Here is a 6,581-nt window from a genome sequence, read left to right as displayed (position 1 = left end):
TAAGTAACCCATTGTCTTTTTCTGATGGTTCTGATTGTACGTGTAGAACTTTCACAACCTATCATCTGGAGTACGCCTGTACTTGTTTTCCTCCCAGTCCATTTATTCTGCGTCAACTCGGCTGCCTCTATTCCTTGTTTGGAGTTCAACTCTGGCATCCATACTAAAGAACTGACCACACATTGCCATATTCTTTCAGGGTTCTTGTTTTTTGTGTTCACTCTTTGATTTTTGTTTGAGAGGATAGGTTCTGAGAATGTAAATTTGACAGGATTGGTTAGAGAATATCATATTTGACCAGATTGGTTTGAGAGGATAAATTTCAGAGGATAAATTTCAGAGGATAGGTTAGAGAGGGTAGGTTTCAGAATATAAATTTATGCAGTTGCAAGCGCCGTAAAACATTTACCCAAGTGAAACAAAAACAGAGCTCGCAGTTGTCACGCATCGCAAATAAAGCATGAAGCGTTTAGCTCACAGTGAGCATTTTGTTCAGTTTTTTTTTGTTTTTGGGTGGGGCTTTGTTTTGTTTTTGCTGTTGTTGTTTAATAATGTATTGAACATGCATACACAATACCACAATACCACACTTACAGGCCGATTGTTGGAAACTTACCTGCTCTGTGGGCTATAAATGAAGGATAGACAGAGAAAATTTTTTATTATAATGAGGTAATGTCTGTTTGTTTTCCCGGATTGGAAGTGTAGAGAGTGGAGTGGGATGGTGACAAAGTGAGTGACTTAAGTTTGTGAAATCGAAACTTTTATACCTATAAAAATACTAGCTGGGCCCCCTTCCGATGGAAGGGATGATCGGTACATTAGCCTTAACTGAAAGTCATTGGCCTACTACCTCGACCTTTGCGAGCGCGAGGGGTTCCAACGGCAGAACGTTGTTTTCTTTTCTTTTCGGCATGGTCAGGGGCTATCTAGATCTAGATTCTAATTTAAGACCTATTGACTTTGTTCCAAGTAGCAAGAAAAAGAATTTGGCAAATGAGTTCAGAAAAAGCGATGATGGACATCAAACGAAAGGATCACAGTCGAATTTGGCACCAAGTAAAAAAAGAAAACATGGGGCTTGATCTAGATCTATACGGGTCGAACACTTAAAATAGTGCTCAGAATTGCGCGACAATGCGCGATAGTATCGAGCGGAAGTACGACTTGAAATAAACAAACCTGGCGGATTATCTAAAATTGCAGAGACAGAAGTGTCGGCCTACAAAAGCGATCGGCGAAATAAAGAAATTTAGCTTTTTGCAGGGAAACTGTCTCAAAACTGAAAAAAAAAAACGAACGGCGTCATGATCTGGAGAATGTTTTAAAGAATATTTTGGCGAAAACCACATGTCGATCGATGCTGCTATTAAAAAGCCTTTTGAATAGCAAAATTCGACCACCACAAATAGATAATAGATATTGCTTTTACGTCATTTAGGATGGCCTCTTTTACTAATGCAGGAAGATGATTGTACATATATTCGTAAATAATCGACGTCGTGTTCTCATATCTTGTAGATGTAAGCCGACTGTCCCTAAACAGGTTTTTAATGATGGTTTAAAATATCTGGCAGAAGACCTTTTATGCTTTTCCATAAATTATATGATTGATGTTGCTGTATTCTATAATGATCTCAAATCTCAGGAACGCATAGCTACTTAACTGACACATGATCTCATGCACAAGATATACTTTGTGATCTGGGGCTGTGAGGTTAGGCTTCATGGATCGAACAGGTCCCTCTGGTCCTTTGAGGCGGTTTCGGAAAGTTTTGATATCATGCAATTTTTTTTATTAATGTGATGTATTGCCATGAATTTTTAACATTGTAATTGGTCATTTCACTGACCAAAAATAATGCCGTGCTAAGAAGTTTCGCGAATGCAACCAACTGGTACTAAGCGCGCTAATATGGCCTTATGCAGTTGCGAGCACCCTGAAACTGTTACTGGAACAAACACCCTCTCACTATCATATTATTTTTATATAGATCTACATAATATTATTACCGTTAGAGAAGATAATCCCCCCCCCCCTGCTGTCCTTACGATGTATAAACTGTGCGCGTTGTCGTTGTGTTTGTCAGTTTGGCAACTTGGCGTCAAGGACATCTTACATTTTACACAGTGGATCCTCATTGCGACACTGCGAGCAGAAAAACTGCTAATGTAATGCAGTGCGTCACAGCATTAACATCCCCCACAGAATACAACCAGTACGCACTGCATTACATTAGTTGTTTTATTGCTCGCAGTGTCGCTTTATTGGCTTGTTCTGGTATCAGGACTAAAACGGTAAAACCACGACAGTCACATTAGATGCACTGTGTTGGAAAACTTTTAGGGGACTCCAGTGGCTAAGTAAGTAGTGAGTTTAGACCCGAGTAATGTCAAGCAAGTGTCGGTGACACGGGGGTCAGATGGGTGGTTACTGGGGTGTGTCCTTGAGCAAGACACGACAACCCTTGGTCAAAATACAGGGCGCTGCACAGTGTCGAGTGTCGACTGACAGTGGCATGGTTGTGAGCTTATGTATTTGTGTAAAACCGTGCATTTATGTATGTATTTATGCATGTATTTCTGTATGTACATATTTATAATTATATATTTATGTATGTACATTATGTATGTTTGCCATTGTAAACCAAAGTGCCCTTCTGGGACAAATAAGAGTGTAATCTTTTCTTTTTCTTTTTTTTATATTTTGGAGAAGTTTCGGGAGGAGACGGTGATATAATATGCTGTAAAAGCCTAGGTCCAGTGAAAGGAGGCCGCACGCCACACTTCAAGAGTGGTCCTTGTTAAGGTTGCAACAAAGGTTTGGGACACGCTTAACAAGCCCAAAGTTTACACATGAATGGTTACCACTCGCCCCAACCCCCCCCCCCCCCCCCACACACACACAAACACTTGAACCCCTTCAATTATTACTTTTGGCGATTTTTAACAGTCTACCGAAGCAACCCACACACAATTATTGAACAGTTGAAACTAAATGCTGAACAGGACGTCAAATGAATCAGCCCAGAAATATTATGCCATGAAGTTATTCAAAATTTCCAGTGACGTGTTGAAGCTTGTATTGAGACAAACTTGCTAACTTGAGTCTTGGAGACCGCTTTCTTTCCTCATACTTTTCTTGGAGGGGGGGGGGGGGGGGGGGGAGGAAAACTCCTTTTACGGTGAAAGGGTGGTTATCAAGTCTGTAAAATAATTTATTCCATTGGAAGATCGGGCGCTTACTCCTCGCTTGCCAGAAAAAAACATGCATGTGATATTAAAAAATCTTGCCTGCCTGCCAAAAAAAAAAAGAAAGGAAAATAACACAGAAACCTTAGAAAATGCTGTTAGAAACGTTTGTAAACTTATAGCAAAATTATTTACCTTGAATCAAATCAATATTTGAAGCATGAAACACCAACATAAGCAGTTACCAATTAATAATGTCTCCGGTGTGTCATACGACATGTGAAAAGCATTCTTTTGCGCCAAAAGACAACATTTTTCAACCCTAAAGTTGTAGAGAGTACACTTTTAAGGCCATTTCCAATGAGTGAACTTCAGCTGGAGTTTAAAGGTATCCCTGTTGAAAGGTACAGTAAAGTGACCTCATACATGGAATTTTACCGTTTCTGCAGCGTTTATTAACTTCAAAGGGAACGCAGAATAAGGCTCCTAGCTGCCTTTAAGAATTTAATTTTATGACATGCATAGGTTTAACAACAATAAATGCTTCTTCCATTTCGCTCCACTCGATATTGACATCTACTTAAAGGTTCCGATAAGTAGTAGCTTGAAGCGCAATGTATAGTTCAATGAACTTCTGTTCAAAATTACGATACAATTTACGGACAAGTATTTGACTGAAAGGATTGGGATTTTTTTTAATTTTAATTTTTTGGTGGACAGGTTCGTGGTAGATAATGAGACAACTTTAAAAAAAATTGAATTCAAACTTAACGCTTTTGCATTCAACGCCAATTTAATTACCGGTACTTTTTAATAGCTTAAAACCGCTGAAGCATTACTTCAACTGAAACAAGTTGTAGACTTTTGGCACCTGTTACGATCAATGTGCTTTTACCTCTCATGCAACATTTTCCAAATTTTGTTTTTTCTTTTTCTTTTCCAAGCCACTGACATTAGCTTGAAGAATATTGAGGTCTATAAGCTTCTCTTTTTCATTACCAGTTGCAGGGGGTGTTTTCTTTTTGCTTTTCCAATTTTCTCTGTTTTCTGGGGCTCTCGTGGCCTAGAGGTTAAGGTGTTGGCCTCTCATTCAAAGGTCCCGGGTTCGAATCCGGGTAGCGACCGAAAAATTTTCTTCTCTAAAATTGTCTCCTTTCACCTTCTTTCCTGCTCTCTAGCAATGTTCTGTTGTCTGCTTTCAATTCCACTTTCTGCCCCCACCCCCTCACCTCCTTTGTCCCCTCCTCTGGGCTCCTGACTCTTTCTGCAGCCTTTCTACTGCTACTCCTTGGCTCCTCCTTACTCCTGTCTTTCTGCCACACCCCTGATCTTCTGGTAGGAAAGATCTACACCTAGCCTTCTCGGACAAGGGCGAAAAATCTCGGAGGGCCCGTGTGCAAGTTGCGCACGTTAAAGATCCCTTGGTGGTCTAAAATCGATAAGAGTAGGCTTCGGCCGCCACCCGGGCAAAATTCAAAATTTCCTACCAACTGAAAATATTAGGTGTTTCCCGCGCGCTCATATGACCTATGCAGTTGCGAGCGCCGTAAAACACTTTACAAAAACAAAAAAAACAAAAATGATGTTTTTTCCTTTCAATAACCATCCACCAGGCCAGCTTGGTTGCCCACTGAGACCTGGGGGAGACCTTGATTACTGAGGCGGCGTCTCAGCTCGTATGGGATTCTGTCATTTGTGAATAGCATCTTAAAATACAGAGGCACAACTTTTTCATTCAACAGATTGTTCCATTCTCTTTTTCTTTAATAGACAGGCAACAATACTATAATATTGTACTATAAAATACGGTTCTGGGCTGGGGGTATGCAGGTTACGGTGTTCCCCTCTCAACAAATAGGTCCCGGGTTAGAAATCTAACAGCGACGTAAACGTTTTTCTTTAAAAGTATTTTTTCCTTTTACCTCTTTTCCTTCTCAGTCGTCTGTTTCTGTCTCCACTTTCTGTCCCCACCTCTCTCCCCCCCCCCTCTTTCCACTGGGCATCTGACTCTTTCTACTACTTACTGTCTTTTTACTGCTACTCCTTAGCTCCTTCTTACTGCTGTCTTTCAGCTACATCCCCGATCTTAGGATAGATGTGATCTAACACCTAGCCTTCTCGGATAAGGATGAACAATCTCGGAGGTCCCGGGGGAAAGATGCGCACGTTAAAGATCCCTAGGTTGTCTAAAATCGATAAGAGTCGGCCTAATTTCTACCAAACTGAACATACTTAATGTGTCCCGCGAGCTCATGTGACCTTATGCACTTGTGAGCGATGTGCATACCCCCCCCCCCCCACTCCCACCCCCCAAAAAAAACAACAACAACAACAAAACAACAAAACCAAAACCAAAATAAAACAAACAAAACAAAACAAACTCCCCCCCCAAAAAAAACAACAAACAACAACACACCAACAAGCAAACAAAAACCCCAAAAAATATATTTTAACCTCTTTACTGCTGAGTAGACGTATGTTCTGGCTTGTATTCTCCACCCTCGTATTGCTTCATCTGGTGAACAAACGAAGTTTTGGTTGGTATAGTTACAGCTTGTGATTTTTGATTCTTCTGAAACAATTCTATGGGTTTAAATGTTCCTTGAATTAACATTTTATTTTGTCAGTGCTGATGTTGATGAACATTTTTCTGCAGTGAAGGGGTTAAAATCCCCCAAAAAACATCCAACATTATAAAACATGCAAATTAATGTTTTTGATGTACTATGTACTCTTAAAGATTGTACATGCGCAGCAACATTGCGCACCAACATTGCGCACCAACATTGCGCACCAACATTGCTCTCGGTCTGCTGGTGATGGCCCATGTACCTACTTCCTCCTCTATGAGTGCAGTCAGAACATAAAAACAATAATAATTATAAATGCATACCACAAGCTGTCTTCTTCGTTTTTCCATCCTGCTCTATACTTAATGATTATGAAGCCATCTGGTTTCGAAAATTTAGGTTTTGGGGGAGGGGGGGGGGGCGTGTAGAGCTTATTTTGCTAGGCGTCCCTTCTATCTGTGTTTAAAATGGTATGGGTATAGGTTTCATTTGGCACAATGCGAAAAGAAGCATTGGAGAATATTGTAACAACTGGCAGGTTTGATGGAAAGAGAGGCAGAGGCAGACAGAGGGATATGATTTTGGACAGGTTGACTACACGGCTGGGAACAGCAAGAACAACAGACATCATCGCTGCAGCGCAGGACAGAGTGACATGGAGGTCCATGATCGCCCACGCCAGTCGGCAAGGCGCCAGATGACGATGGGTTTAACGCCTCCATCAGCACCTTTACTTTTAGGTTATTCACCAACTGTTTTATTCTGCGTGAATGTTACTGAGGGGTTTCTGGACGGGCTGGGGGTGGAGGTGGTTGGGAG

Source organism: Aplysia californica, unplaced genomic scaffold, assembly GCF_000002075.1.
Source record: "Aplysia californica isolate F4 #8 unplaced genomic scaffold, AplCal3.0 scaffold00168, whole genome shotgun sequence".
In the NCBI taxonomy this organism is placed as follows: domain Eukaryota; kingdom Metazoa; phylum Mollusca; class Gastropoda; order Aplysiida; family Aplysiidae; genus Aplysia; species Aplysia californica.
Note: the sequence above shows the minus strand (reverse complement) of the source record.